Below are 12439 nucleotides of genomic sequence, written 5' to 3' on the forward strand. Positions count from 1 at the left end.
GGACACGAAGAGGACTTTCATTTTTATTAAATCTTTAATAAAATTAAAGTTTCCTAATAAACTTAATAGCAAAATATACACTACAAAAATCCTATGACAAATAAAATGAGAATGATCTCTTCATGCAGTGCTTCTGCAAGAGGTTCTCTTCCCAACATGATTAGAGACACTGAAATGTTATTGTGGTTCTCTGTAGGTTCTATAACACTTGCAAAGATCAACTGAGAAATTAACAGCCTCTCCTCCCTATTCAGGAATTTAAAAATACATTCTTAAAAGATACCTCCAGCAAAACAAGGATCATTCAGGTTATGTTTTATTTGGATATCTTTTAAGAATGAGCAAACTAACACCGAACAACTTTATCCTCTTCACGAGCTAATGATGGACACATCTTACATATAAAGGTAAAATTTACACAATCCTATCCTATTCTTCTCATCCGTCTAGGACGGGTTGAGTTCCCTCCTAATGAGGGGTTACAGGCATATTAATGCAGCCGGTTCGCCACTGCATCCCCTAAGGGCGATATTCATGACTATATCCGTGTGTGTTCACGGGGCCCGTTTGCCTGCTTACGGGATGAAAAACCCCAGATAAACTGGGGCGAAAAAATCCTGCTGTCCACGCCCAAGACCGGCTAACTTGGCTATGGCTGAGGAAGATCCTTAAGCTCCTCACGTCGTCGACAGGAATCGAACCTAGGACACGCCTTTCCTGCGAAGCGCATAGCCACTAGGCTAACCGAGCGGACATTTATACAATAGATAACTATAAAGACTGCAGTGCAGTGCAGTGTACACTGGGTCTGACAGAGAATCTTCTTCAGGGCTGCAGAAGACTTCTCCATTGTATTACTTTTCCTTCCTCCGAATATCTATAAAACAAAGCAAAAGAAACTTCCCAAAACAAACAAACAAACAAAAAAAAAACATGCAACAAAAAAGAAATAGGTCTAAAATAGAATACTATCAGAGGTTGTTGTTTGGGATTAGCCAAAGCAATTAATGCTGTAAGGTCAGTGTTATATGTCCGATAAATATTTGTGGGATGAAAACCGAGTTAATCCGTGAAGAGAAACCCTGCAGCCTCTAAGAGACCAACTGTTTCACGGTTTAAATGAAAAATCCTTTGTAAAGTTTATTCGAACGCGATCTTTCCGCCTAAAGGTGTTGTAGATATAAATGAATTATATACAAAGATTGTCAGAGATATTTGACTCCATTGTGGTCTTAGATTTCCAAATAAATGCATGGCCATAAAATTGGAGCACAGCAACAACTATCAGAATATTTCACATCTTATCGTCTGTTAGTATCGAATAGAATTAAGTCCTTTTAAAAATAAGATAGTTTATCCCCCCCAAAAAAATCAGATACTTTAGACCGAAGTTTCATTTGTTTTCATCCACCCTTATCGGAATTATAAATGATCCCACACCACAATCTTTTAGCAATCTGTAAGTGCTTCTACTATAATTACTACTATTGCAAAGAAACCCCCCCTTTTTTTAACCCTAATAGAAATAATCTAGAATATACAGCTTACAAAAAATTCTACTAATGTCTGTTACAAGGTAAAACTTTCAATCTTTAATCTGAAGCAAATGAAGAGTTCCGACAAGCTGATCTGAATTAATATATCCTAATAGATATATTAATTCAGAATATATCTAATCGTAGAATTGATCTAATCAGAGTAATCAACTGACTTAATAAAATAGGCCTCTATTTTATTAAAAATAATAAATTCTTAATACAATCTATATTAAGCTAAAATACTGGGGGCTATGAAAATAATGGAAACACCTACAATTTTTTGGAGAATTTTTTATTAATATACTGTAGGCCCACCTCGGGCTGTTAGAGCACCATGAATTCAACGTGGAATAGACTGATACAAATTACGTACAAGAGATAATGGAATTTGGGACCATTCTTCCTGCAAAATATGTTCCAACTGTGCCAGTGATGTTGCAGGCGGAAAATGTGATCGAACCTTGGAGAACCGATTGGAGGCAACGCCTTGTCCGTTTACATACATTGCCATAATCTTTGATAATGCGGCTCGTGATGCACCTACGATTTCTGCCGTTTTGGTTACGACAGCTCCTGAAAACCGGTCTCCAATGGTCATACCTTTTTGGAGGTCACTGAGGTCTGACATTTTGCACACTAACTGCACAACGCTAATTCAACATTGACTATGGCACTGCTGTGTGACAGCCGATATCATACTCTACCGTCATATCGCGGATGACGGTCTCTCTGTGATTGTTCTTTATCACTGGCACAGTTCGGATATATTTTGCAGGAAGAATGGTCCTAAATTCCATTATCGTATGTGCGTGACTTGTATCGGTCTATTCCACGTCGAATTCATGGTGTTTTAACAGCATGAATTGTTATAAGGTGTAGACCCACCTTATTAATAAAAATTCTCCAAAACAAATTGTAGGTATTTCCATTATTTTGATAACCCCTGTCTGTATTAAGCAAGGGCGAAGTGTCCTAATACGAAACATCAAAGTATGCCTGTTAGAGATATAGTTGATTTCAGGGTTTATTTTTATCATTATTATGTATTGTACTTAGATTTCTAGTGGAGGTATATTTTTGTGGGTAGTTAACTTTTATTTTTTTGCACAGAGTACCAGATCTGGGAGTGTGCGCGATCTCATTCATGTTCTTCTTGGCCTTAAACTTGCACAGACAAAGGGAATTGCCACAGTAAAGCAGTTGGTTCTGTGTGGATACTTCTCTAGTCGTTTTCGAGGAGCATCTTTTCTTAAACGCCTACTTACTTCTTCTTCTTCTTTACTTAGGTTCTTAGGCGACAGTTTGTCTTAAGGAGAGAATTCCTCATGCAGAAATCTTTCACAATCATCGTGCTTTGGATTCCATTATTTCGAGTGCGTTTCGGAGACGTTCTCAGGGAAACGTCAATTAGAAAAACGTATTGTGATATACACTCAGTTCACAGAACATTAAGAGCCATACAGACAAAAGACAGGAAGCAAAAATATATGAGCAATATCAAACCATAAACTAAAATATTGACAGGGAGCAGTTTGGTAAATTAGTAAAACAGATTGATTGGAGCTTGGAAGAAGACATAGATCAAGACATGGCCAAATTCAACCAACAGATTAAGCAATGTAAAACACAGTCAGAATTTGCGACAGAAAAGAATTAGAGGAACGTCCCAGCCAAGAAACTTGAACTGCTACTTAAAAGAATAGATTTAAAAGTTTCAGGTCATACTCATTTAGAATATACAGGTACACCACCGATTTTCTGGCACCATTGGTTCCAGAGCCTTGCCGGATTAGCCGTTTTTCCGGACCAACGGAGATTACCGTAATTAAAATCCATCTGTACCAATCTGACCCACTAATTACACCTAATATTTCTAAAACACCATAGACCGCTAGAAACTTAAATATTAAATGTGAATTAAGCGATTAAATCAAATACATTATAAATGCAAATTAAATGTAGATTAAATTATTTAATTCAGTGCACACATATACTGATGGTAATGATACCTGTTTATCGGTACACTATAAATGAAAACAGGTTCAACAATCGCTGCACTTACAAAAAATGTTACCAACCGCGACCAAAGTTGAAAAATATTACAGTTTTTCGTAGGATTTCAGAGCTAATCACAAAAGTCACAGTTGAAGGTCTCCTGGATTACTGTCTGTTTTATAGCTAACTGATTCTTCATAGATCTCTGAAGAATCAGAACGAACATCTTGAAGCAAAGTTGTTTTGTGCTTTGATCTTTACATGCTTTAACAGTTTTTGCGTACTCAAGCAACTCATGAACAACTTCCTTCTCCTTTGAAGATTCATTAAATCCCATAAAGCAATTTTCCAACATTTTCATCTGGAGAATTATCAAAGGTCAAGAATGCCATAACTTACTATGACACCGCAAAAATTACCATGAACTTGGCCTTGCTTAGAAGCTCTATTTATAAATAAATGTAAGCTAAATTAACTAAGAATCACTCAAGATGAAGGAATCATCACTAACTGCAGATATACATCCTCTGTCCAAAAAAAAGAAACCGAAGTTTTCGAAAATAGAAGAAACTAGTCGCGCCACCTGTTGTATCTTTTTGTTGTCGAAAGCGGCAACATTCATTAGTGTTGTGTCAACTGTTTATGACATTTTCATTAGAAGTCGAGTTATAGTGCCAAGAGTGACAGTGTGTTTTGACGAACGGTCGGTTGTCACGATATTAATGCCGCACGCGACGAATTCTCGCTATCAATCACTTCAAAACTTCGAGATAAAACTCACCATTGACTATTTGGCCAGGCGGAACGAATTCTTTGTGAATAATGCCCTTGGAATCGTATACAAATCAGCATTGTCTTTACTTTTGACTTCTCCAAGCGACTTTTTTTTCCGATGCCCCTCTTCTGATGGTCTCCACTCAGCACTCTGGCGCTTTGTTTCGGGCTCATACTCAAAACACCACGTTTCGTCGCCAGTAACGATCGTTTCAAGGAAGTTTGAGTCTTTACGACGGTTTTAATAAGGTCCTTGCAGTAATCAATTCGATACATTTTTTTGGTCGTTGGTCAACATGTGGGGAACAAATCGCGAATTCAATATACGAAGGCCCAAACTCTCGGTCAAAATGTTGTGCACAGTTGATTTTGGAATCCCCAATTCATCTCCAATCAATCTCACGGACAATTTCGGGTTTTCTTTGATGAATTCACGCGATGTTTTGGATGTTCACTTCGCTCAGTCCAGTTTTTGTACGGCCCGGCTTTCCGTCGTCCTCAAGCGTCTCACGACCACTTTGAAATCGCTTAAACTACTCATAAACTTCAGTACGGGATAAGCATTCATCACCATATGCTTTTTGAAGCATTTGATGCGTTTACCGAAACGCATCAAATGCTTGGATAAAGGATTAAACTAAATTTATTGTAGTCTAACCAAGTGGAAAATAAACTTCCAACACCTTTCTCTAAATCCACAATAATTTAATAATGAGGTGGTACACCTTTTGGTAACTCGTATAGGTAAATATGACTTCTCCATTGCTTCTGCCTTAGTATCACCACTTTTGGGTCTGGCTCCCACTGACGAGACCTCAATAAGGGTCGAAACCAGTCTGGGTAGTAGCCCCCCCTTCCCTTAATGCATACCATTATACATGTCCGCAAGGAAATGTGCTTTGCATTATGGGAGATACTGAGACAAGGAGTAATGAGAGCTTGGTCCACTTTTACCACGAGTTGTCTCAGTCCTAAAGATACTTCAGGACTGAGGCAACTATCAGATGCGATTTCGTAATTTTGTAGTTTATTTATTCTAAATAAATTACAAGAAGCAGTAGAAACATAAAAAAAAGTAGATATGGAATTAAGGATGAACCAAACAATAATGGGAATTAGTTTGCTAAATGCAGGGTACAAAAGTATATTCAGGAATATTAAAAGAGAAAGTTAACAGTATTGTAGAGAATAAACTACTATAATGGGATGCATTTCGAAAACGCCCATCTTGATCTTTCATAGACTCAATTTTTATTCCAAAATGATTAAGAGAAAAGAGAATTTCAAAAAGAAACACACATGGCCTTCATTGATTATGAAAAAGCCTCTGATAAATTAATAAACCAAATTATTTAAAATATTAACCGATCTAAATATGCCAACCAGCTCTTACAGTCTGTTCAAGGAATAACAGTTAAATTAGAACGATATCAGAATGGAAAGACAACAAACGGCAAGGATATCACCACTACTTTTTAATATATATGTGTACATACACACAGGGTGGTTAAAATTAAAGTATTCCTCTTTAAGGTCTTATGGAGTGACACCCAGTAATCCAAATGCTGCGAGACTTTGCAGGAAATATTGTGCGTCATACGGAAGCAATATCTGAGAAAAGAAGAAAAAAAGTAGTTACAAAATTCACCATCAAGGGCACTGTATGATGTACGAATGTAGATGTAGTTATTTTTATCTGTGTGTAAGGAGAAAAACGACACAAGCATAAATAAGCGCCTCCGTGGCGCAATTGGAAGAACGACGGTACATTGCGCCCTTCGATTGGAATAGGCCTAAGTTCGATTCTCGTCGCGACGGGAGGAATCTTTATCTGGTCGATTTCAATCGATGGTGAGTTAGCCGATCTCATACGGAGGTAGCAGGGTTTTTTCTCCCGGAAACTCGGGTTTTTCATCCCGCATACATACAAATCGGTCCTTCAGAACACACGCAATTTACAGACAAAAATTACTAGTTGTGGTGGTGTTGGAGGTGGGCGGTAGATGGCGTTGATTCGTAGTAGAGGTAAGGTGTAGAGACAGTTGAAGATGTCCTCCCGCGATGAGTCTTCGGACTCCTTGGAGGTATCAGGAATAATAATAATAATAATAATAATAATAACACATTTTTATTCACTTCCATTACGCATTCACCGGCTCTACTGTTCAATGTGCTGCCCTTCCCTGCTTGCCACAAACTGCATTCTTTGCACAGTGTGTTCAATGTAGACCACAACTGGTCGGGACTGATGTTACATTATGCTGCCTGTCAGCACTGAAAAGTTATCAGAATGATCCCGATTAACCCGGTCTTTGAGAAATCCCCAGAGCTAGAAGTCACAGGGGTCAGGTTAGGTGAACGAAGTGGCCATGCAGTGGGAAATGCTCGGCTGATCACTCTGGCTTCCGTGAAATGATACATAGCCCATACCTGGCAGTGTGGATATTCACAGCCCCGTTCACGTGAAAGTGAGCCTCATCTCCCCACAAAATCACCCATGGCCACGCAGCGTCCAACTCCACTCGAGCAAGGAGTTGTGTAAGGCACATCCATGTGTCTTAATACAGCACGTGTACTGTATGAACCAACGCTATTATTCATGGCCTGCTCCCCACCAGCTGTGACAACTTCATTCACCTGTGAACTGACTGGTTTGCGACCTCTGCCAGGTCTAACTCTAAACGATCCCTTTCTTCAAAACGACCAATCATTCGTCACAGAACACATGGAAATATTGGACTTCGTCGACATTTGTTCAGGCGACAAAATTCGCGGAGTGCGGCAACAGCATTGTAATTGTTTATGTAGTACAGCTTCACGAGCAAAGCTCGTTGGAGCAAGGTTAGTGCCATCACTGTGAACAATATTAACAACCATAATGAAGGGAAAAATTCCGTGTTCATCTTTTTAAACCCTCCTGGAAGAGAGAACGTGTGGTTTCAATTCTAGTCGCCGACTGGAGGAACGTTTACTAAGCCTTTTTTCAACCGGTTCCCGAGTTCGTCGATCTCTGGCACGGGCAAGCGGGAAATTATTAAATTTAATCATTTATCAGAAAAACAGCTGGATATACCAAGTGAGACCATAAAACAAATGAAGAAATTTTACAGCCCCTGAATATAAAATCAATTAACCACTATATAAGTAAATATAAACAAAAATGGTTAGAATATCTGAATCGAATGGACAGTAGCCGATGCCAAAAATACCATACAGATATAAAATAAATGGAAAAGAATAATTGCAAGGCCATCAAAGCAATGGCATGAAACTGGAACTGTTCACTTGACCTAAAATCCATTGGAAAAAGAAGAGACAAAACAATAAGACCAGCTCTCCTAGATGAACAGAATATCAAGGAGTAGGGGAAAAAAAAAAAAAGAAAAAGAAACAGAAGAGAAATGAAAAAAAAAAAATCCAGAATTACTATAAGGTCTACTCATCCACACAAATGTCACTCAGACAATGTTAACTGGGTATAAAACGCACTAAAAATACTGCCAGAAGAGATAGAATATGCAGTCAATCAGATGCAAGCTTAAGGCACCAGGGACATGAAATAAGAATAGAAGATATTAAGACAGGAGGAAATATTCTTTATTCACATGGTACCTAATTAAAGATAGAATACCCAAGAAATGGAAATCATCTAAAACCATCCTCATCCATTAAAAAAAAGAGAATTTTGATAACTATAGGCCAATATGTCTTCTGTCTCACCTCTATAAAATATTCACAAGAACAATATTAAAAATAGAATTAAAAAAAAAAAAACACTGTCTGTAATTCTGTATGAAAATAGCAGCAAAGAGCAAGCGGGATTTAATACACGATTCTCTACAATTGATTATATACATACAATAAACCAACTAACTGAAAAATGAAGAGAATATCATCTTTCAGTTTGTCTGCTATTTATCGATTTCAAAAAATCATTCCAAACATAAGGCAGTTTTCCAGGGATACTCAAAGATCAAGGCATTGAACAACCATATATCAGGTTAATCAGGCCTACCAACTGAATTATGAATCATGTTGTACTACCAAATCAAATTGCAGAATAAAGTCGGAGTGGAGAGCTACATTTGTTTAGGATAAGCGATCAAAATGGACTTAGATATATAATATGAAATAAATAGACGCAACAAGGCTGCTTGGAAAACTTTTAACTAGATAAAAGACTATCAGAAACCAAAAAATAGATATCAAAATAAGAGCAAACCTTTTGTAATAGTAGTATTCTACCAGCTATGATCTAGCAGCGAGACATGGAACACAATAAAAAAGGAGGGGGGAAAACAAAGCCTAATAACAACCCAAAGGACAGTATAAAGAAGAGTGTAATATAAGCAAGAAAGATCACATAACATACACTGAAATAAGGAAAAACCCTGGATTCAAAGATGTGGTAGAAGCTATCTTATAACGACAAAAATTGTGGGCAGGTTATATAGTACGCATGCAAGACAACAGATGGACTTCAAGAATAACAGATTGGTATCTCAGGCATATAAAAATAAAACCTGGCAGACACCACCTAGGATATGGGAGGATCCTATATTAAAGTCAATAAGAAGGAAATGGAGTAGATTGGCTCAGGTTAAAGAAAGTTGGTCTCTTTGCGACCTGCAGTCATGGAGAAAGCAAGACTGAGAACGGTCCCTCATGGAATCATTGAATAATTTTCCATAGTTTAGGTAAGGAACGGAGACATAATTAACATACCGCGGTACACTACAATGCGGAAGTAAGAGAGCTTCGGTTCAACGACAGCTCTGGAGTTACTGCCAGAGCAGATAAGACTCTGATTTCAGTGTAATATGACCGTTCTTCTTCTTCTTCTGGGCAGTTTTCCATTTTTTGCGCAGCAAAAATTCCTGCCACACCTCCGTATGAATGAGACCGGTAATTCACTTTTTGTTGGAGAAACCCTGATAAGTGTTATTCGCATGCTAGAGACGGAAGTCGATCCAAGTTGTCTTTCCAATCAAAGAGTGCCGTTAATGCCGACTGAGTTGTGGAGACTCTTCGGTGGAAATGAAACAAAATTGTTAAGCTACCTTTTTTCTTATCATTTACAACAAATTAACATCATACTTTTGACTCAGGTTTCTTATTTTCCGTCAAAAATCTCAGTGTAATGAAAATTCGTCCATTGCTGGACTTCATTTAGTCCCATAGCTTCGGCCATAATTGCAACTAGGAATAGCAATTCCTAGTTGCAGTTATGCTTCAGTCATTACCATTGAATCCCAACGGTAATGACTTGAGTCTACCGAATTGCTTGAGTCATTACCATTGAATCCCAAACGAAGACAAAAAAAAAAAAAAAAATGCACACACATAGTTGAATAACAAAAAAGCAACAGTTATCTAAGGTCTCTTAAACATGGAGTTGAATGATTGTTATACGAGAAGACCAGTGACAATTTTCTTTCTTAATTCTATTTGTCGATGCTGTAAAGCATCGCTGTCTCTCATTAGACTGAATACAGCACTAACACCATTTGGTCTCAACTCTTCATCTAAAGTTTTTAGTTCACGTGATTCAGCTCCATATACATCACTGTATCAAATTTTATTTGCTCTGTAGTAGTGCATTCAGCAGTATAGAGAGATTAAAAAAAAAGAGTTCTGAATACTGAATTATAAAATACGTTTCTCGTTATTAATTTAGTGAAAAAAAGAAAAGAAAGAACAATACGTAATAAATCTGTAAATTCAAGTAGTATTTAAACACAAAAGTCTGGGACAGAAAGAAAAGATAAATAGGCTTTGCTGGATCATTTAAACTTACGTTTATGTTTTGTGTTGTTCTTTGAGGAAAGAGATCATAATGCTGTAGTCTGAAACGAAGACTTTAATATCACTGGCTTTAAAAAGCCAAAATAAGCGTATGCACTGGTATGCTAAGTATGCAACCGACACTATTAGGAGTATTTCCACCAACCATGACCTTTCGAGTTAATTTTTAAAGCTGCTATGTACTTTTTTAAAACATATCTTTATGCCTGTGGGGAATATTCAGTATTAACGTATCCTCACTAGTAAGGAATTCAACTTAATAAATGAATAAAATATGGTAGAGACAGATTATTTGCTGCACAAGCTTGCAGGTCTCTTTCGGAATTCTTGAGTGTGTCAGGTATAGCGTGACATCATTCTGGAGCGTATGATTACATGATACCTTCATGAAATCGAGTCCTAGGACTCATCGTGGGAAACCACTCTACGATACACAACTCAGCATGCTCCACCTCTGCCTGCATTATAATTCTGTACATGCACTACTTATGTCTGTTTACAAGTATTTTCTGGTAGGTTTTGCTTGTTTTACGAGAGAAACCCCCCTATCCCTCCCCTTCCCCAATATCAGACTGGCCAATTCACCTTCACATTTCAAAAAAAAGCTCATAAAGATTCCTTGCGTTATGACGTGATCGAACCCGGGTCTTTTACCGTCAAAGGCTGCATGTTCCGAGACTTTTCCGAACGTGCTTTGGATGTATATATAATCTTTCTTTATGAATTGTTCCATATTGAACATCGTCATCATTTTCCTAAAGTATTATATCATTCAAAGATAACCCTCTCCATCTAAAATAACCCTGCAATCTAGAATAAATAAGAAAGTTCACAGACGAGATATACGGTCTATATGTTCACTATTAAAATCCCTTCTGTTGAAAAGAAAATCACTCTGAAGTGTTAGCTGATAAGAATTAAAGAATAATTATGGGGAGGGGGAGAAATCACATGGCGAGGGAGAGCAGCGCGATATTAGCCACTGAAACTTTGAACAACCTTCTTTCAATATAATACGTGTACTCAAGGACAAATTTCTTTACGTTTTAAGGATAGCAACGTCTAAATATTACAGCCAGTGATGCAATCAGTTGCTAGGTTAACCGGAAGTGGCGCAATAGTCAACGTACTTCCTTTGGCCACATGAAAAGTTAGTTCACAATAAATAAAGTATACCTCTTTCTCATGGCAGTTGAATAATATGCACGCTAGCTTCAGATACCAAATTAATATCCATGATAGGATATTAATAAGGAAATAATTCTCATTAATGAAACAATGCGAGGGAGCTTCATTTCGTCACGATGCTATTTATTATTAAATAACAGCAGCTAAATTAACCAGCATACGCTTAACAATTTATCTTAAGTATCTACTAAAAACAACTCAGCTTAATTTCATTATATTTTAATTGCTATATAATAGCTCTAAATAGCAAAGCGTTCAACTGATCTTAATTATTTTCATTAGAATATCGCTTCAGTCACGTGTAAACAAACCTCAAACAACAATCAGTACACATAATATTTCCTTTATTTAAGTTAAAAATTTTATTGGCATATACTATTTGTTCTGAATATCATTCTACGTATATTTCACTTACTGTTAATTTACTGCTGTAGGAACGAGGGAAAATTGAACTCGGCGACTCCTCAATGGCAGCCAATGTAATAACAGAAGATAGCGTTCCGCATTGAAAAGTAATCCCCCTTTAACTAGTTCTTGAATGCGATTAGCAATACAGAATATTTAATTATTTAACCAAACCTGGTAAGCTGAATCGGTTTCGTCATGTTGGAAAAAAAGTAAGCGAATACTTCAAGTTTCTTGTCTCTCGCACTTGATCGTATCCAACTGGTAGACTTCGTATTACATTTCGCGTGATGACACTTGATAGACTAAACGAGTTTTGATGAATCTAATATTATGCCGTGCGTGTTGATGACGTCACAGACAAGTAAAATTTTTAACGTTTAAAAAGGGTGTGAATTACTGGAAAATACACACACCAGTAGTTGTGATGGCATCTTTCTCAGTAAAACACAGGATGATTTTCCACTCAGCAATTGCATGCATTGTTGGAAAGCTTTTAGTTCCATTTCTTGATGTTCATAACAGTGGCGTAGCTAGGGAGGAGCGAAGGGGGCGGTCCGCCCCGGGCGACATTGAACCTTTTTGAACTTTTGCAGTTAATTTTAAAATACAGTCTCGAGAACTCAGTTCCAAATATCGTAATACTACTGCGAATTTTCCTCACAATTGCTGTTAGTGTTGCTAGTTGTGAGAGGATTTTTTCTGAATAAAATTGATTAAGAATTACGTACATT

General features: G+C 37.4%; 1 protein-coding gene across 2 annotated transcripts in view; it reads right to left on the reverse strand.

The window, feature by feature from the left end:
- LOC150101799 (calcium-activated chloride channel regulator 3A-1-like) overlaps positions 1 to 12178 on the reverse strand; it is a 58331-nt gene extending 46153 nt beyond the window's left edge. The window contains exon 1 of one of the 2 annotated variants that reach the window (XM_090400208.1): positions 11716 to 12178. The gene's annotated coding sequence lies outside the window, so the exon portion shown is untranslated. The remainder of the gene's footprint in view (positions 1 to 11715) is intronic. The other variant, XM_090400207.1, reaches the window with a different exon arrangement.
- Between the last annotated feature and the right edge of the window lie 261 nt (positions 12179 to 12439).

Source organism: Typopeltis vanoorti, chromosome 11, assembly GCF_054136105.1.
Source record: "Typopeltis vanoorti isolate ZY-2024b chromosome 11, IOZ_Tvanoo_1.0, whole genome shotgun sequence".
Classification (NCBI taxonomy): Eukaryota; Metazoa; Arthropoda; class Arachnida; order Uropygi; family Thelyphonidae; genus Typopeltis; species Typopeltis vanoorti.